Below are 21,141 nucleotides of genomic sequence, written 5' to 3'. Positions count from 1 at the left end.
GGGTGTAGCCTGGGCATCAGGTTGTTACAAGCTCCCCAGGTGATTTTAATGTGTAGCAAAAACTGGCCTAAATAACTTAGGTCCGAAGACCAGTTTGGGAATAGTTTGGCAGGTGACCTGTGAAGCTATTTTTGCAATTATCCTGTTGACCACTAGATGGAGCACTGTCCCCATGACAAGGATTCAGCATCCAGGTTTTTGCAAAACTGTAAGCTAAGCAGGACGTGTCCAGGAAGCATTGAGAGCTTGAAGGGACCAGATCTGTGACCAGGCATTTGGCTAGGCTTTTAGCTTCACACTGTATTATGTAGTTAGAAGACGTATTTTTTAAGTTCTAGGAAGAAATTCTCATCATCTTTCAAACTTGACTTTCCCTCAAACCAGAGACACACAGCTCCTTAGATTCTTTCCATTTTTCTGTCTTTTCCTGGACATGAACTACAGAAAATCATTCTTTGTGGAGAGGCCACACCCTCTGCTGTTTGGCTGTAGGGATGAAATGGAAGGAGGCTCTTTGGAAATTTCTTAATTAAAAGTACAGAATTGACTTGACTGTGGAGTAAATAGCCGGGAAGCCAATATTTAAACCCTATTGATAGATTTGGATTAGTGGTGGCAGTAAGTCAGAGAAAACAGTTAAATTTAAAAAGATTCCTGTCCCCTTAACACATAAGAGTGTGATTTTTCTTCCGGAAAACAAGCACCTCTGGGCTTGATTTTTCTCCCTTTGATCTCAAAATAAACAGCAACCTCCACACTCCTGGGCCATGCACCATTGATTCGTTAAAAAGCCATATGCTGATTGCCTGTAAGTGCTTAACTCCTAACGATTATGGGCAAAGTCAAGAAACATAATTTAAGGAAAATTTCACAATAAAATGAGCCTCAAAACTAAGCGTAATTACCGTATCAGTATATTTCCACTCTTTGGACCTTTTCCCGTTGGAATTTGTGAACAACATTTTTAGTGAAGGTACAATGTCTGTGTCTCCTAGAACGAAGGACACCAACTCACCCAGGAATGAGATGGTGACTGTACCGCAGAGCAGGAATTAATGGGAAGGACTTGAGATTTCCGTCACAGCTACTCATCCACGAAGCAGTCTGTGAACTGCGAGGTGCCACAAGTCTGTGCCAAATCCTGCAGAGACACAGAACAGACACATAGCTACACTGTCATGCGCCGCATACCAGCCTCTCAAAGGTCGACGATGGGCCCGTATACGACGGCGGTCCCATGAAATCATAACGGAGCTAAAAATTCCCGTCTCGTGACGTCACAGCCATCATAGTGTCCGGCACGATGCGTCACTCACGTGTCCATGGTGACGCTTGTGTACACAAGCCCATTGCATGGTCAGTCGTGAGAAGGGACCGTTCACAATCCTGGAGACCTCACCGATCTCAGAATAAACGAAACACCGGTTTATGCGTTTCCTGCGCCACACGTCTGGGCGTTTTGGCAGAGCGCGCGTGCTCTTTCTACTTCTGAAAAGAGCGTTTGGCGTCAAACGGTAGCCGTGTCGTGCCAGCCGCAGCCTCGTCCATCTCGCGTTCACCGTATCTCTTGATGACACCATTTCCTCTCGCGCTCGGTTCAATTTCGTGGGGTTTTGAACAGCACCATGCCGCGCATGCGTCTAGCGCCGGCTGCCTAGGTGTGTGCTGCCCACGAGGACGCACGTGCGCCCTGGTGTTCGCACGGCGACGGAATCGCCCAACCGCGCACTTCTCAGAACGTGTCCCCGTCGTTCAGTGGTGCGTGACTGTGCGTGACTTATTATAAGGAGGTGGCAATTCTTTATGACAAGTTCCTCCACCAATATGGGAATGGGGAGGTCCCACAATCTGCACTTAGCAAGCCGGCCACCCAGGAGAGCCAGTGGTGTGTAAGTTACTGTCCCAGTCTGAGGCCCTGGGCAGGAAGGAGAAGACTCAGCTCGAAGATTGTCAGAGAAAATTCTTCCTTACCCGTCCTTTTTGTTCTGTTTAGACCTGCCATTTCCACCCAACAGCTCTTTCGATGTGTGTTCCACGGAATTCTAGTTTCTTGGGCTGTTATTTCAGGCGATTTGGTTTAAAAGGGTTCCGACGTCAAATAAGTTTGGAAAATCCTGGGTAAAATAAACAGATTTCCTTCTGCAGCCCTTCTCAGGGCCTTTTTGCCACAGCAGAGTGTGTTTTGTGATGATTCAGAAAGAGGCGATGCTTTGCAAAGTTTTGCAGACTTACCCAACATAATATCTCGCTTGGCATGTAGTTCTTCTCCCAATACTAGAATACTGCTTTATTAAGTGCTTCAGAGCGGAGACTGTGTCTTACCTGATTTGGTACCCCAGCCTCTGGCTCAGTGCCCGCTAAGCAGAAAAGACCCAATAAATGTTTGAGGGTCTTTTAAAAGGAAATGGCGAATGATGAATGCAAGAGTAGCAGAGATGCGGCCAAGCCATAAACAGATCCTAACAAGACAACCCTGAGACTAGGGCAAGGACTTCCTGGCCACCCCGCCTCCCCAGGGGGCCAGAAAAATGTGAAGTACATTTTGAGGACCTGGGAGCAGAGCCGAAGCTCTCACGGTTACAGAAGATGCCATGGGGAAAACAAGGGTGAATCTGCTCGTTCTTACTGAAGCAGGTGCCCTGACCATACCCCCTCTCTCTGCACAAGGCCTGCACTTCCCTGGCCCCCTTAGAGTTGGGCTTGGCCACGTGACTTGCTTTGGCCAATGAAATGCAAGCAGGAGTGATAAACTCCACTCCCTAGGGGAAGCCATTGAGGGCTGGTGTTCTCTGCCACAGACACCTGGCAGTGTTCCAGATGGTCATCTCTATCCGTCCGGGGTGACAGGGACACATCTGCCAGCTATTAATAATCATGCAGCATAAGCAAGAAATAAACCTTCGTTGCTTCAAGCCACCAAAATTTGGAGGTTACCACTGTCGAGTGATCTAGACAATTCTGACGGATAAACCTGGGGAAACTGCTCCAGGAGAGACACAGCCAGAAGCCACAGGCAGAATGGCCCAGCGGTGGACTGAGCTGTCTCTGGAGCCTGCTGGCTGGTGTTCGAATCCTGGGTCCGCCACTCTCTCACGGTGAGACACTGAACAAGTTGCTGAAGCCCTTTGCTCCTCTGTTTCTTCATCTACAAAGTTGTCATAAGTATATTTACTGCATTTCTTATGAGAATTGCGTAGGTTAATTACTGTCAAGAGCTTGGGAAATGGCCAGGCACAGAGTAAGTGCTCAATACATATTCAATTTATTATTAATATTTCTTCAATAACGAACAACAGTTGGATGCCGCAGGTGGCTCAGATCCAGCCTGAGGAAAAATATCATCCAAAGGAAACGTCGCTGGCATCCGGCCTCCAGGGAGACAATCTTCTCTGTCAAGGGACGTGAACCCAAATGTCCCCAGACCCCAGCGACCCTTTCACATTTGATGGACACTAGGTACAAAGAGAAAGGTCTTTGATTAAAATCCAGTGGTACAAATGAAGACAAATGACAGCTGATGCTAGGCTCCCGTGGTGGGGACGTTGAGGACTGTGGGTGCTATGGGGAGTGGTTACCAAAGAGCACATGTCCCCTCGGAAGGGGCAGGTGGAGGCCATTTGCAAAGGCGGGGGCAGTGGTGCTAGCGACTTCTTTCTCTTTCTTTCTTTCTTTCTTTCTTTCTTTCTTTCTTTCTTTCTTTCTTTCTTCCTTCCTTCCTTCCTTCCTTCCTTCCTTCTTTCCTTCCTTCCTTCCTTCTTTCCTTCCTTCCTTCCTTCCTTCCCTCCTCCTCCTCCTCTCTCAGAAGATTCAGATCTTAAAATGCGAATTCATTTTAAAACACCGTTTAGGCCAAACGGTTCATGAGAAAGTGGGATGCAGGCTGCGGTCCATAGTCTTCTGTTTTCCAGACCCCAAACCCGGACGGTGCAGATGTTCAGACATTCGCATCACCGAACGTTTGGGTTTCCGGGCGGCTTTTTCAGAACCTAAGACGCCTCTTCCCAGAGACGTACCCTCCTGCTTTGGATGTGGCACAGTCTCCAGGACCTACGCCCCTCCGAAAGCTGCCCAGACTTTGGCCTCAGGCTGAGCTCAGACCAGTGGGAGCAGCGTCTCCTTGCAGCCTCTGCGAGAAGCAAGCTCGTCCCAGGCTCCTGGCCTTGCTCGGGACAGCAGCCGACAGGTCTCTTAGGGCCGCTGTTTGGAAGGTGTAGTCTTTCAGGCAACTTCGAGGGAGAGGCAGGAGCAGCCCTGGCTGCTGAGCTCTGTCTCCATCCCCTCATCCCTCCCACGAGACATGGGGACGGCAGAGAGTTTCAGAGGTGCTCCTGCCCACCTTTGTCAGTACCTTGGCCAGGGGCGAACCATGATTTCACTGTCAGCCAGAATAAAGCAGCAGGGTCCTTCAAAACCAGTGACACCAGACCGATCACCGAAACGTTTTATTTATTTATTTAGTGATGATTCGGTCTCTCATCTGTGACGTAAGTGTAATAACAGCATCTCCAGACAGCCACGTGCCGCACACTTCATTAGCATTCCCCAATGCCGGTGAGCGTCCCAGGAGACTGGTGTACCTGCCCACCCCCTTCTCCACGTGACCCCATACAACACGGACATCTTCATTTTCTGGTAGCTGCTGCATGGGGAAAACGATTTTGAGAAACGTGACTTAACATGCTCCTCGGCGATGCATCGACACTTCGCGCGGCCGACGGTTTCTCGGTGCCGTTTGTTTCTCCGCGCGGGTTTCTCCGAACTTTTCCACCCAATCTGACCCCGGTTCCAACTCCGGCCCTTGTAGGATTACCTACGTGGGGTGTAAACGCAGAGCCATGCTTGACCATGACCCCAGCTGGGTTTTAATCACATGGAGACCTGGGTAAACGAGATGCCGAGAGCCTCACACCTAGAAAAATCCTTCGTAGAGACATTTTTTTTTTCAGAGTCTTCCTCATTATTATTATAAGACATTTGCTGCCACTTTAAAAGATGGGGCTTTGTGATGTGTCTATAACTAACGCAGATAAATTAATCCATTTCAGGCAGATTCATCGCAGCAGCCAGGGGAAGCTCTCGCTTGGTCGGGCAGACATGAGGGGACCGGTTCTCTCTACCATGGGGACATCAGACATGGTAAGTCCTTAAGGAATGTCTCAGTATCCCCCTGAGGAGAGAGGAACAGGCCATCCTTCCATCTCTTCTCTCTGGAGCAAAAAGACAGCGGCTTCAAGCACAAGATGAGGCTCTGGTTATTTCTATATTCCCTTATTACTCTCTAAACACTCTGGGCCTCACACTTACAAGAATGGGCGAGCTGGGGGTCACGGAGTGTGGTCCATCCACACATGCTTGCCTGTTGCTGGTGACCAGGAAGGAGCACACAGATGAGGCTCAGCCGGCAGCAGAGGTCAAGAGGTGAGCTGACTTTGGACGACTTTTCTTCACGCAATCATGCTGCAGCGGCTACTATCCAAATATCCGTTCTTGAAAACGCAGCAGTCCCGGGGCAAATATTCTGCACTCTGGCCCACCCAGTCCTGAAGGGTCGGTTGTCCCTTCTGACCAGCTGGTACTTGTCTAGACAGCTGTCATCGGAGTGAGTGTGACGGGACTCAGAGAAGGGTCCACAGGAAGTCCCTCTAAAAAATAGATTTTTATCATAAAATAATATATATTCACTTCCGAGAAGGTTTCGCCAATATAGAAAATATACCCGTGAAAGGAGTCACCTCAAATCCTAGCACCCCGAGGTGAGCGCCCTTCGGCGTAGATGCGGGGTCCTGTTTTGCACGCTGTTCGTGTAACCAGTTTTCATTCAACACTATGTTGTGGACAATTTTTTTTTTTTTTCAGGCCAATTATTCCCAATCCACATCATGGTTTCAGTGGCTGGAGAGTCTCCCATTATACGGGTGGACTTTAAACTAATCAGACCCCCATCGATAAAGGTTCAGGGTTGCGGTCAAGGGCACAGACGGGAGCCCCAGGGTCCAGCATAGGTCCTGGTTCTGCCACTGGCCGGCTGGGTAATCTGGAGCCGAAGCCTAACCTGTGAGTGCGGGTTCATCCTCTATGAAGCAGAAGTGTTAATAATCCCTACGCATAGGGGTGTTGCCAGTAGATATTCGTAAAACATTTACAGCAGTTTCTAGTGCACGCTAAACGCTCCGCTAAGGCCAGCTGTCACAACCAGGGCTGTGACCAGCATCTGAATACACATGCTCCCTGCCACCTACTTAGGATAAGGCTCAGAAGTGGAACGAAAGAGCCACCAGTAAACATATTTAAAATCTCGATTAATATAGTGCGGTTTCCTTCCCTCCCCTGGTGGGGTGGGCGGGAGGATCCGTGTCTGTCAGGAGGCCCCATCGAGCCAGCTCAGCGAGGTCGTCGGACTGGCCCCGCCTTCGGGGTGCCACTCTGGCCTATACAGCAGCAGGAGCATTGACAGCCAGGTCAGGCGCTCTCGCTTTGATTTCTAGAAGGAGAATTAGAGTTGAGGCCATCCTCGAGAATATAGGTCAAATCTCGGTTTCTGTGGTTACCAAACATTGTCAACCGCCAGTGACGCCCTCCCTCGGGGGCGATGCCAGGGTTCCCAGGCCTGGCAGCCGGGCCTGGCTCCCCTCCAGCTGCGCCCCCCTCGCTCGCCGGCCTGGAGGGTCCGCGGGGAGCGCTTCGAGGGGGCGTGGGGGGCCTTGCGCTTCCACTTTTTGGGAATGCGGTGGTGGGGGGGGGGGGTCAGCGGCGCTGCGGATGGGCTCAGGGGACCCCGGACGGCGGCCCTGCCCGCTGCCACGCCACTCCCGAGTCCACGGCTGCAGCGGGGAGGGACGGGAACAATGCGGTCGCTTGTTCCGCCGCCTGTCAAGCCCGGTCCCCAGATCCCGCTTTCCACGCCCCCAGGCCTAACCGCCGCGGGCCGGCGCGCAGAGGCGAGCGCCCCCTTATTTGGTGTTGGAGCGAAGGGGGAAAGGTTATCCTCGGATGCCTGCGGCGTTGGGTCATCGGCCCTCGGGGGCTGGCCGCGCAGGGCGCAGCGCCGCGTCCCGTCGCTGGGTGGCGCCGCCGCCCGCGCGCTCGGGTCCCGCCGTCCTGGGAGCGCCCTGGGGGACGCGGGGTGCGGGGCGGTGAGGGGGGGGCGGTGACCCGACGGGGACCGGGACCGGGGCGGGGCGGGGGGCGGCCGAGGAAGGCAGGAGAGCGCGCAAAGGAGACAACACAGCCCTTTCGGTGCGGCGGGCGAGCTTTCGAAATCCGAGGCTCGGCTTCGGCTGCGGGGCGCGCGCCCCTCGGCCGTGTCGCTGTCGCTGCGCGAGGGCGGGCGCGGGGCGGGGGGGGGGGGGGCGCGGGCGTCATGTGCACGGTGAGTGGGAGGCGGATCCCTCGAGGGACATGAATAAGGTGCCGTGGGAGGACAGCGCCAGCTCGCGGGGTGTCCTTCCCTGCCCCCCTCCCTCCCGCTCCGCGCGCCTCCGCCAGCCTCGCAGGTGAGCCCCGAGGTGGGGCCAGCCGCGCGCCCCCCCGGCGGCCTGAGAGCTGTGACACGGGGTGCCTCCGCCCTCACCTGCTGCCAGCCCGGCCCTGCCCACCCTGCCAGCGACGTGGGGACCCTTTTCGCCATTTTGCATGCAGCTGGGACAGGCTGAGGTCACGGGGACACTTCAGTGGCCAAGCTGGGATTTGAACCCGCGGCCTTCATGCCGCAAAGCCCAGGCGCATTTCCCTCGCTGCTGACGCTTTCTGCTAAAACTATGTAATACGTTTCGTTTTTCGAAGATCTGGAAAAAGAGCCAGATATGCCCGTAATGTGAATTTTCTTTAGCAGAGCAAAGCAGGTGTCACTGGGGAGTGGAGGCGAGGCCCGTGGGTGGACCTGGTCCCCCAGGTGAGAACGAGGCCCGAAGGCAGGGAGGACAGGGGGCTTGGCTTCTGCTGGAAGTGGCCCCTGGGTGCGTGTCCTTCTCCGGGGCTCCGGGGCAGCGTCCTGCGTGGCCCTGTTTGTCGCACAGAACTCGAAAGAGGGGCTGGCCAGGCAGGAAGCCCGTTGCTAACTTTTATTTTCTATTTTAGGCAAGTTGCGGGCAGCCCCCTGGTTTGGCTGCGTGTCCCACCCGCCTCCCTGCCCCTTCCCTTGCCCCTGTCCCATCCGCCTCTTGGGGAGGGGTGCAATAATTTTCACGCAAGAAGACCTGTTTCAGGCTTCTTCATTTGGGAAAAAAATTAATTTTCCAAGCCACACAGTTATAGACAACTTTTAAAAAGAGGTGCCGGAGTGACAGTTTCGTGCTTCCTTGAAATGAAACAATGCCAGTTTTTTCTTTTAAAAAAGAAAGTTTGTGTGAACAAAGTTAAATCCAAGAAATGTGTTTTTCTTCTCTTTTTCGCGAAATAGTAAAAAAAAAAAAAAAGCGCTTCTATCAGTTTCGAGGCGTTTCCAGGTTTCCGAGAATGTATTTAGCTTGCTACAAACTATATTTCTGTGGAAAAATTACAGCCAGGCTATCCTGGAAATCATGGCTTCCCATCACCGACTTGCTGGTTCCCAGCCTCAGTGAGAACAAACGCCACCCAGGTTAGTGGGGACATTCCAGGGCTCAGGTCCCCACCCCAGAAGCCAGGAGGGTCCTTGTCCCTGCTGCCTTGTCCCTTCCCAGATGTGCCGGCAAACCAGAGAGGGGTGTCTTCTGCGTCCTCACCCTGCATTTCATCCTTCGGCTCTCCCTACCCTAAACGTCCCCAAATCTGGATTTCCTTCCACTCAGCTGCCCGGATTCTGCTCTCTGCTTGTGTCCGAGGCAGGTGGAGCCCAAGCCACACAGCGTTTCACCACCGTCATCTTAGAAACGGCCCTGTTGGGAGGGACGGTGGCGACCAGCCAAGGTGGTTGGGAGAAGTTAATGAAACGGTGCCCGTGAACCCTTAGCCCGGGGCCCAGCACCCAGAAAGGTCTTCGTCTTTCTGAGTGTCCGCTGTGCGCTCCAAACTAAGGCTCTCCACGTATGCACTTGAATCTTCATGCAAAACCTGGCATGGAGATAAGACGATTATTGCACATTCGGGGAATTCAGAATCAGGGGAGTCAATGAAATTACCCCAAAGTCACACAGCAAGTACGTGGCAGGGCCAGGATCTGTGTGACTCCAGAGCGTGTGTGCCCTTTTGATTATGGGCAACTTTGGAGGAAAGAAGAAATTAGAAACAGTTGTATAGGGTGAGCTGAGGGGTGTTCAGAGTTGTAACTGACTCAGTACGAGTGACTTGTTACTGTCCCTGTGCCTTTGGCGTAGCTGTGGGAGAGAGTGATGGAAAGCTGATTCTACGTGTAGATTTAAGAACCAGTAGAATGCAGCCACCTTTGTGTCTCCTGATTGTCAGCTGCCTAACTTCCCAAAGCCTCGTGGGCCCCTTTTAAGCCCGGATTAGAGACGGCTCTCCATACTGGTCAGCATGCGTTTTGTTTTTGCAAGAGACAGAAACCCAACCCAAACTGGTTCATGTGAAAAAGGAGATATAACTGGCTCATGAAACTGATTGTGGAAAGGGGCGGCCTCAGGCATGGCGTGATCCAGGAGTTCAACATGATCCTCTGTACTTGGCCTGATCTATATCTCAATTTGGTTCCCTCCATGTTGACTTTGTTCTTACATTGGCTCTCTCACGGACCCTTTTGGGGTCTTTTTTGGTAAGGCTTAGGAAAATTTGGGCCCCTAAAAGAAAAATCGTGGTTCTCTTTGTTAAAAGAGGCTAGGGATGCTGGTCAGGCAAAAATAACGCTATCTACATCCCGCTGCCTGTGTAGCATCATCAGTCTGAAAGATGGTGGAGAAAAAACTTTGATGGTGAGCATTTCTGCCACAAAGGACACTCACGGGTCAAGCAGGTGGGAGAGGGGTAGCTAGAAGTGTTTTCCGTCACACAGGGGCCCAGGAAGACCCCGGATCCTCCTGTTTCTAGTCAGGCTGTGTGGTTCTAAACTAAGCAACAGAGTGAAATCTTAGTATCTTAAGGATTGTTTGGTGGTCGTTAGAAATCTTTAGTGTGCTACTGTAGCAAAATGCTTTCACAATATAATACACACAAATATAGCACGTAACAAAAAGCTCCGACAAGGTAAACATATACAAATATACGTAAAAGTGGACACATTTACATATAGACGATTATAAATATATAAAATAATGTAAAAGTGCATAAAGTCCTCTTGAATCTACTAAAGATCCTCGTCGGCCCTTAATGAGAGTCACCACAGGTACAACTATAGATAAAATGTTACCAATCCACACGGACGGTGGATGCTGGGCTGTGTGAACCAGGTTTGGTCACACGCTGCGTGACAATGTGTTCCTTGCACCAATCTGACATAATCAAACTGGTGTCCCAGCAAATTGGCAGATTGCCAGATGCCACGGACGGTTGGTCACTTCTCGAACACTCAGGGTTGAGAATGCTCATTGGACAGATCCCGTGGTGTGGCTTCTTGTCATACATGCCGAGAGCCAAGGGGTAGGACACCCCGAGACACCTGCTCAGGACCAAGGTGCTGCTTGCTGGGCACCCAAAAATGGAGTTAGGAAGGGAACCAAACATTTTAGATGAAATGTAGCAATTCTGGATCTCCTTTGATGTGAATCAGTTATTCTTGACACCGAAATGTTCTAATTGTAATAAAATACACATGACATAAAATTCATCATCTTAACCATTTCAAGATCTGTTAAATACATCCACATCATTTTGCAGCCAATCTCCAGAACTTTTTCACCTTGCAAAACCGAAACTTTACACCCATTTAACAACTAATGCAGTTTTCTATTTTTAATAGTTGGTCACAAACCCAATTAAATATTTCATTCGGAAAATAAACATTTCATTTCTAATTTTAAAATAAGTACCTAGAGGAGTGTATTGTGACCATACACATTTTTTTTCTCTTTTTTTCCTGTAATGAAATCCAAATCACATGATGAAAACATTTTAAAACATCTGTTTTAAAATGATCTCTCTGGAACTTTTTTCCCCCCCCAAAAAGCAATTAGTTTCTAATTCATTATTCCAAGCAGCACCTTTACTTGAAGGTGCAGATGAAATCTGTTTCTTTCTTCAATTTTACCTGTTACATACATATCTTATTGAAAGCCACTTTCCCCGGAAAAGGTCAGAAAATATGGAGCATTTTTCTTTTTGTCAAAAAAGACACCTGTTTCTGAAGGTCACCACCTGGCATTATCACGTCGCAAAAAGATTTGAGTATATTTTAAACTCCTTGTTTTTATAAAATTGACCATAGTGATGACACCTTGCGTCCTTTGGTGTATTTTTGCTTTTTAATTCTCTCATTCAGTGCTTTGCCTGTGGATGACGCAGTGAATGGTCTGCGTTTGTTATGCTCGTTCTCTGAAACCCAGACCCTAGAACTTTTGTTAAAAAAATGACAATCGACACAACTATCCCTGCTGTGGTTATATCTACACCGTTTGTCCACAAAACATCCACAAAACATCATCTTTAATGATAATGGTTATCATCGCCATCATCTTCTACTGCACGTCTCCCCTTCCAAACAAACAAATTCTTTACGTTTCCATCATTGACAGAAAGTTTGGCAAATACCATAAACTGATACACGTAGAAGGAAATGGTACTTCCATCCAACTGTACAGCAACTGTCCCGTATTTCATATTTTGCTAATACTCGTATTTTCAAATCTTCAGCAATACATTCTGTCTTTCAGTGGTATTTGCTGACAAATGAATGCATTTCAGTTGGTCTTTATTTTTTTTTCCCTACGTATTAGTTTTGCTACATTTATGTGACAAGAAGAACAAATATTCATAAATGGCATGTGAGTTGTGGTCTTTTGCACCAAAAACCTTAGATGAGGCTTCTAAACATTTGTCATTACACCTAATGAAATATTTTAAAGATTGGATTGAGTATTTCATTAAAGATTACTGGGAAAATTATGGAAGTTTGTCTTCACGTTCTAGCTGTTTGTTTTGTATTTGCGGAAACACGCGAGCCTTAGGTACACAGTCCATGGAGTTTTTCCCGGTGTAGTCACCTGTGTAGTCATGACCCAAATTAAGCAACAAAACGTTTCCTGAACCCCAAAAAGCTCCACTGCTTTCCTTTCTGGTCAAAACCTACAGTAGTAATCATTATTCTGACATCTACCAGTATGAATTAGTATTGCCTGTTCTTGAACTCTATATAAATAGAATCGTATCTCTTCTATGTCTACCTTTGGTTGCTCAGTGTTTTTGAGATAAATCCAGGTCATTGTATGTATCAATACTTCATTCTCTGTCATTTCTATGTAGTCTATTTTCAGTGTACAAATATATGAATAAGCCGGAATCTGTTTATTCATTCTCCTACTGGTGGATTTTTGGATTGCTTCCAGTTTGGGGAAATTATAAATAAATTTGCTATAAAAGTTCCTGTACAAGTTAAGTAGAGTAGGTTTTGTTCAATTTTATTCAACGGCACCGAACAGCTTTCCCGTTTATACTCGCACAGAAATGGATGAGAGTTCTGTTGCTCTAACCCCTGCCAACACGTGACCTTGATCTTTTCCATTTTAACCACTTGGGGTGCTGTCTACCGATACCGCATTGTGGTTTTAACTTGCATTTTGCTGATGAGTAGTAATGGCGCACTTATTTATTGATCGTTTGGCTGCCTTCTCGTGTGAAGTGCTTGTTCACATATTTTTTCCATTTAAAAAAATCGGTCGCCTTTTTGTTATTGACTTGTCAGCGTTCTTTATATATTTTGGATCTGAGTTCTTTGTTAGAATGTACTGCATGTTTTCCCCCCATTCTGTGGTTTGCCTCTTTAGTTCCTTTTTTTTAATTAATTATTTTATTTTTTTGTTTTTAATTAAGTAATTATTTTATGGTGCTCTTCACTTCCTTAATGATATCTTTTGAGGGAGCAATTTAAAATTTTTGACGAAATCCACTGTATCAATTATTTTATTTTGTGGATAGCCTTTTGGGTACTATTTAAGAAATCTATCCTATTTCTAGCTCTGGGATCCTTCCCACATTAATTTTTTGAGGTAGGGAATAAGGTTCTTTCCCATCCCCCTGGAGACCAGAAGTCTGAGATCAAGGGAGCAGTGTGACACTCCCTCTGAGACTCTTGGTAGAATCTTTACTACCTAAATTACTTTTAGAATGTATTCGTTGTCCCCCCCCACCCCTTCTAACTTCCGGTGGCATCCGTTGATCATCAGCGTTTCTTGCCTTGTAGCTGTTCATCACTCTAATCTCTGCCTCTATCATTTCGTGACCTGTTCCGCCTGAGTCTGAGTCTCTTCTCTGAAAGGACGCAGCCATATTGGATTAGAGCCCATCTGACTTCGGTTCTGGCCTCGTCTTAATTACATCTGCGAAGACTTTATTTCCGAGTGAGGTCACGTTTGCAGGAACCAGTATTTAGGATTTCAGCGTATCTTTTGGGGGGAAGATGGTTTAACAAAGAACATACCTGTTCCATGCCTCGTTTTCTCTCCTTTCTTGTCAACTTTTGAATTATTTTATTCATTCCGATTTTTTCTTTCTACTACATTGAGTTCTATATTCTATTTCTCGTCTAGACATTTCAATATGTAACCTAAAGTATAAAGTTAACCATTACCTGTACCCTCTCCCAAACAATAGAAGAACCTTAGATACATTAAATTCACTTGCCTCTCTCTCAACCTTGTTTAATATTATCACCATGTATTTCAACCTGTCTTTGAAACAATCTTTTTATTGTGAAATAAAACCAGAAGGTAGGAAGCCATGTCGGTCAAATGTATGGCTTGATAAAAGGGTTTAAGAGAAACACCATTCAGGTCAGAAATAAAATTTCGCTGGCCACCCCAGGGGCACCTTCATATCCTTCTCCCAATTATGACCCCCTCCTCATCCCTTATCACTCCCTTGATTTCTATACTTATATTTTTATTATGTTTCTTTAAAAAAAATCGTTTTATTGACCAAATGTACACCCCTAGACGCCATAGCATTGCATCGTCCATTACAATTTTTTTGGTATTTCTTTTAGATCTCTTTTAATCTCAAGTTCTCGTTTCATCCTTGTCTTGAAGGACCTGGATGCTATGATGAGAAATTTAATTTCTCACCACCTGGATTTTTAAAATCACATCCTCATGAGGCAGTGCATTTCTCTGCCCTCTCTATTTCCAGAAAATTGGAATCCAGAATCTGGGTCAGATTCGGACTTGACCCCTTTGTTACTCCCCGACCTCCTATAGTTCGACAAGACCAGGGGAGGCACATAATGTCCAGTTGTCACTCTTCTTGCTGTCAGTGGTCATTGATACTTAATGCCTATATCCGCTCATTCATTGGGGATTGCTAAGTGGAGATGGTCTGTCTTTTTCATCGTTATTGAATAGTTGTAATGCCATTATAAGAAGACACTCCTCCGTCTGCTATCCGATTACGCAGTGGAACACTTCATATAGGAGACCGGATCGATGCTGAAATGTTTTCCTTTACTTAGAACGTTTCGAGATAATAAATTAGTTCCCTGTCGTCCTCCGAGGGTGGCCATGCTTTTTCTCCCCTCGACGTCGTTATAAACTCATGAATTTAAAAGTTATTTTTTAGCACAGGTTGGTTCCTGAGTCCTTCTGCTATGACCTGATGAGTCTCCTACAACTTCCTTGCTTTCTGATGTGACAGGATGTCCCAGCCTCACCTTGTACTTTTCCTGCATTTGATCTGGATCCAGGCAATTCTTCAGGATGCCCCGGTCCCCCTTAGTGAGGAAGCATACTTCGAGGCCACAGTCATCGCTCACAACTAGCTATTGTTTTCTTTTCAGTGGAGCTAAACACACACCCACATCTTAGAGTTTTTCTACTTCTGATGTATATCGTTCTTTCTATATCTCGTACACATGCATACAAATAAATATATTTTTAAAGATAAAGTATCTTAGGAGTCAGTACTGATACTTCTAATCTAATCTAATTCAAAACTACGGAGACTTCATTTAACTTCTTCTGTATTACACCTGTAACTCCTTCCTTGTACACTGCGAATCCCGATTTTAAAGAATACAAGGCATGAAATTAGAATTTCCCACAATCAGTAAATTTTTTTTATCCCACACGCAATGGACTTGGAAGAAAAATGCTAATAAAAAGACTAAAATCCTCATGTCCTACCAACGTGATTATTTCAAACATTAAGATAAATCTTTCTGCATACGCTCCCCCCATTTTCTCTCCATTTTTTCATATTCATATGTATTGTGCCTCTGTCCAATTTCTGCAGGTTACTGTAACTGTAACCCTCCCCATCTGCCCTCACGTCAGTGAGGGTCACTTTTGGTCGTCAAAAGCTTATTCTCTAGTAAATTTTTTCTCCAAATGGGAACACTATTCCTCGAAATGTTACATGCTGATCATTGCTTTTTATACTTTAAGTTCAGTTTCGTTGGATATCAAAACCTGGGTGCCTATTTTTTTAACCACATGCCTGCATCTTTTCTCCGGCGTGAACCTTTGTGTGGGGACGTCTAGTGTTCTTTACTTAAAAGTTCCGTTTTCTTTCTTCTGATGTTCAAATAATGTTTAATCTTTTATTTTTATTTTTAAGGCCTGTAATTGTAGTAGAATATCTCTAAGTGTTCGTTTCTTTTGGTTGATATTTATAGGTACATGGTGTCCTCTTTTGTAGTGTAATTTCATTTTTTTTCTATTTTTTTTTTTTTTTGGATTATAGTCTTCAGTATTTGTTTTATTCCCTTGCCCGATTTCCTCCTTTGACTCTTTATTATCCATATGTTTAGTCTGCTTCGCCACTTTTAACATTTGTCTCTTTCGCCCACATCTTTTATATCTCTTTCTTCACTTCCTTTTTGACGTTTTCCTTTCTTTCACTTTCTACGTAAGATATTATATTTTGTCGATTCTTTTTCACGTTCCTTCTAGTTTAGCCTTCATTTCTGAAATGAATCTTTTATTCTTAATTCTTAAATTATTCCTGTCACCTCATTTCTAAGTTTTTATAATTCTAAAGTATTTCCATATCTTTTTTCATTTTCTCAATTTTCCAAGCTCGTTTGGAGATCGCTTACGTTTTTACCTGTTTTGTAGGCATGTCTTTTTGAGTGTTTTCAATATCTTCGTTCCTTATTTTCTTCTGTAAAATTCTAACTTTGTACAGAATTTGATCTTCATGGTTTTTTTTTTTTTCTGTTGTTAGGTTTTAGGTGAAGTTTATTTTCCTGTTGTTTAGGATGAAGTAGGATGCTACAGACTGAATGTTTGTGTCCTCCCAAAACTCATGTGTTGAAATCCTAACAGCCAAAGTGGTGGCACTATGGGGCAGGTGACAAGGTCACGAGAGCTCTCCCTACCATGGATATGATTAGTGCCCTCATAAAAGAGACTCCAGAGAGCCCCCTCACCCCTACTGTCACTGGGGATACAGCAAAAAGTACATGAGGAAACTATCCACAGTTTCATTGAAAAACCGTCTAAACGGAAACGAACGGCTATAGATTGGCATTTTCGAAACTTAAAGATCATTTTGTGTTACGGAGAGTAAGCGGGCCCACTCTGAGGCAGGAAGTCTGGCTTCTTCCCACACGTCTGTGGCCAGCCAGCTGGTAACCGTCTGTAAATTATTCAACCTGTCCAGATGCAATTTCCACTTCTGTAAAGTGAAGGAAGTGATTTGTGTGATGCTTTTGAAGATTCTAGGCTGAACACAGTGAAATGTTGCATCGGATAGGAGTCTCTCCTGTTCCTACAAGCATTTCTGTAAAGCCTTAACTTGGCAGGATCTGAAAAATCAGAACAATTCTGCCAGAATAGTTTAATTTCTAGTCAGTTTTCTGTGGTCAGCCCTCCAAAATTGTCACTGAGACTGAAAGATGAATTTGCTACCAGGACATGTGTAATATCGCTATTACATCTCAAGTTTAATAAAGGGGGAAAGAATTTGGCACAGTGTCTCGGATTATAGGCAACAATCATTGCCCCATTTATTTTTTAAAAAATCTAAAATCGTTTGTCATAAAAGCAGGTAGATACACCTCACCAAGGTATTACTTCCTGGTTAACGCTGCTATTGTCCTCTTCCCCCCAAAAGACAGTCTTTGCTTAGATTTATTTATTTTTTATTTAATCATTTCAATGAAACAGCAGAGTAAATGTCCTGCTTGCCCTTTAGTGCTGAAGTCTGGATGTTGTATTATTATATATTATATTATTATATATTATATATTATACATTATATATTATATTATACATTATACATTATATATTATATATTACATATTATATATTATATATTACATGGTACATATCACATATTATCTATTATATATTATATGTTATATATTCTATTATATTCGCTATATGTTATATAGCGAATTATGCTTTTTCAAGGAAAAAGTCGCCGTGTGCCATACTGTATCGCTTTTCTACGGCCCTCCACATTTTCTGTGATTACGTTGTCACGACTTAAACTTCCACGCAGAATCTGAAAGAAACTCTGAGATTTTAAGGCAGGCATAAAAAACTGGAACGTTGTTCTCTAACTCACTCGTCTTCAGAACCTCTGGAGAAAGTGTCGCCAGTGTACACACAAGGTGCTGGTTGGCCTCCTGACTGCAGGCGCGAGTCTCTTCTTAGAGAGAACCTCTGTCCCGCCCTGGCTTGTGGTGGGGACCGCTCCTCCATCGCTCCAGGCAGAACGGTCTTCTCTCGGGCTCATCTCACTCCCGTCTTTTTTCTCTCTACACCACATTTTCGGATCCCCCCTTTCTTTCATACCTCAGTGGGGAGACGGCTGGGTTTCCAGGATTCCTGAGAAAGGTGTCAGCCACCATCTGTTCAAATGCTTTTCGACTCAGGAACATGAGAAGTTAGCTTGACATTGGTGAGAGATTGTGGCGGGACTCGGGCTCAGAGAGGGAGGTTCGCACCATCTCTAAGCTCCGATTTCAACAGCAGCCAAATCCCAAGGCAGAGCCTGAACGCTGGGTGCCAGGGCTGCTTAGGACACGTGGGAACTGCGTAGGAATCCAGAGCCGCATTTCTGCTGTGATGGATGATGCTCCAAGCTAATTGTTCGCTTCGAAGCTGTCCTACCCTCGCCGTCTGGGAAAAAATGACATGATGTGGGTTTCCCTGCTCTCTGTCCCTGTGGATTCACCTGCCACTCCAGCACCGTGATGGGTCACCTCAGCGAGAAGGGTGCTGTGGGGCTGGTGTACCTCTACCAGACTCTGCGCCTGTACCTGTCTGTACTTGGGTCACTTGGGCTGTGCATCCTCAACAGGGGCAATATCGCCCCCACCTGGTAGAAAATGGTACTAGTGCGGTGATATATCTATATACAAATATATATTTATTCACTAAATATATATTTATTCTTATATATACTTATATATTTATACATAAATATATTTTATTTATATATTAAATATATAAAATTTAAATATATATTCTTATATATATTTATATATATTATATGTATGTATGTATGTATGAATATGTGTATGTATGTTCCTTTCTCAGAAATCCTGTAAACCCACCAGTCTCTCTATATCTGTGTGTGTATGTGAATATATATATAAATGAAATCTCATATATATATATATATATATATCTACGCACACATATCTTACACATCTTATTGGCTCTGTTTCTTCGGAGAACCTTCACTAATACGGAGGGGAGGTGGGAATGTCTTGAATATTTTAATGGTTTGGAACTCCCTTCCCCCCCTCACAAAAGGCCACAGTACACAAACAGATATCCAATAATATATCTGTGGTATTTAAATTTCATGGAGGCAGGGGAAATTACAACGACAACAAAAAATGCTTTAAAAGGCTCCTTAGGGGTGCAATGATTTTTTTAAGAATTGAGAAACACTGCTTTGGATCTGCTTTTTCACTGGCCCAGGTACTTAGACCACCAAGACGTACATTTCTGCCTTCGGAGGCTTCCGCCCTGCCCCTCCCCCTGCTGACAGGCTGGGGTTGGCGTTTGACCGGCCCCCTCCCTCAGCCTCGGGGGACATCAGGCGACTCCAGTGTGCCCACGGAGCAGGATCCAGTCGCTGTTTGTGGCTACCGTCCAAGATCACCCCCTTTATCTGCTGCCTCCTCTTCCTACCCCACTTTCCACCCTCCGGCTGATTTCTCTGCGCCTTCTAATAAAGCCTAGAATCCGAATCTCCGACGCTACGAAGACCATGCGTGTCTCTCTCTCCGTGCGTTTAAATGGCTTGTAACTTCAACGATTCAACAAATCAAAAGAGGGTCCATGAATGGAAGAGCCTATCACCTAACACTGTAATTAATCCAACTCTCTGTGCCCGGGGGTCCATTTTTAACATATTTTAAAAGTGTGGACCCTGGAGCCGGATTGCCCGGCTCCTTGCTTTCTAGCTGTGTGATCAGGGGCAAGGTATGTATCCTGTCTGCGCCTCGGTTTGCTCATCTGTAAAATGGGGATGTTAATAGCACCCCCGTCTCAGAGTTGCTGTGTGCGCTAAAGGAGTTAGCTTGGGGAAGCTCTCTCTCTCTCTCTCTCTCCTCTCTCTCTCTCTCTCTCTCTCTCTCTCTGTTTGCTGTGTTTTCATCGCTAAGCACGGGCTTCTGTTGCTGCACAGGGTCCCATGTCACCAAGAGGGCAGGGAAGGGAAGCGGCAGGCGAGTTTACCAGGACTTTTTGAACTAGAAGTCACCCTGGGTCTCGGACGTAAGTTCCAGGCATTGGGCTGTCTGGGCGAACACGTTCTTACTGCACCCATAGTCACCTTATGTAGTTAGTGTCTGCTGAGAGCATCCCCTCACCTCTTCTTTTGGGATTCAGAGCTCCCCAACCGCAGAAAAATCTATGGCCAGGACCCGCCTTATGACCTGTGGGGCCACTCAATTCAAACGTGGAATCATAGAACAGGTAGGCACTGGCCTAATGCCCTGAGCCCTATCGGGCAATAGAAAAACACTCCGTGTTTCTTTTCTTCTGATTCACAGCAACTACAGACCCAAGTGGTGGCATTTATCCTGACAGGGAGGGCTCTCAATTGCTTCAAATGTCCCCTCCAGTCGGCAGGAAGAAGTTGGGATCCTCGCCTCTCACGTTTGAGCTTTTGGAGACGAGTCCCATTCTACTGCAGTTCTGATTTCGATGCGACTTAGGTGTGAGTCAGAGATCTCACGAGTTGATAAAATGTTGACTCCCTCCGTAAAAAGCTACGTGCTAATTTTGCTTTGCGCCCAAGCCTTTCCATTTAGATTTACGCCGTGCATAGACTGCTTATTACGGAAGGAAATCACAGCCCACGGAAGCCTCTCCTTGACCTTGGCATCTCAGAACCCCCGTTTCCCCTGTTTAATCTCGACTCTAGTTTCTTCTTTCCCATTATTTGGGGAGATGTGACTTCTTCCCCTGCCATCTGGCCCTCACCCCACCGGCAGCCTGCAGACCTTCTCGGAAATACCTGTTTCCAGAAGGACGGAGTCAGTGACCTCTTTCTAGAAAGGGCTGAACTGCAAACATTTTAGGCTTTGCGGGCTGGACGGTCTCTGTCGTTAACTACTCAATGTTGCTATTTTAGCGTGATAGCCAGGACAGACAATACCTAAACAAACGATCGTAGCTGTTTCCTATAAAACTTTATTAACAAACACAGACAGCGGGCTACAGTTTGTAGATCCTCGCTATAGGACCACTAAATAAATAAATAAATGAATGAATAAATAAATAAATAAACGAAATGAGTCACCCGGCAGCTCCCGCTCTGCTGGGTATTAGAAAGTCGCCTTGCTTTGCAAAACGATTTTTTTTTTTTTATGTAATGCTGTGTACACAGGAATTTCTATATTTACTTCTAAAGCGGCTTTGAGTCAAAGCCAGGGTTGTGCTGCAAAATTCTCTGTGTTTGCCATACTTTGTCAACAGAAAGCAGTAATTAGGGCCCTCGGATCCATGCGTTCAGCTCACAAAAACCACACACTGGCCACCAAGGTTACACCCGTTGGTACATTCATCAATGCTACTTATTTCACTTTTCTTCTCGTTGCACACAGTGTAATTTTGTTCACCACACTAGGCACAGTAGCAAGGTTTTTCTCCTCGGTGG

At 46.0% G+C, this 21,141-nt stretch overlaps 1 long non-coding RNA gene across 2 annotated transcripts in view; it reads left to right on the top strand.

Moving 5' to 3' along the window:
* Nucleotides 1–21,141, top strand: part of LOC107515799 — a 57,476-nt gene that overhangs the window by 7,539 nt on the left and 28,796 nt on the right. For both annotated transcript variants that reach the window (XR_001598121.2, XR_004954355.1), the window contains exon 2: nt 5,046–5,136. This is a non-coding gene — a long non-coding RNA (uncharacterized LOC107515799). The remainder of the gene's footprint in view (nt 1–5,045; nt 5,137–21,141) is intronic.

Source organism: Rousettus aegyptiacus, unplaced genomic scaffold (assembly GCF_014176215.1).
Source record: "Rousettus aegyptiacus isolate mRouAeg1 unplaced genomic scaffold, mRouAeg1.p scaffold_m13_p_14, whole genome shotgun sequence".
Lineage (NCBI taxonomy): Eukaryota > Metazoa > Chordata > Mammalia > Chiroptera > Pteropodidae > Rousettus > Rousettus aegyptiacus.
This window is presented reverse-complemented; position numbering and strand designations above follow the sequence as displayed.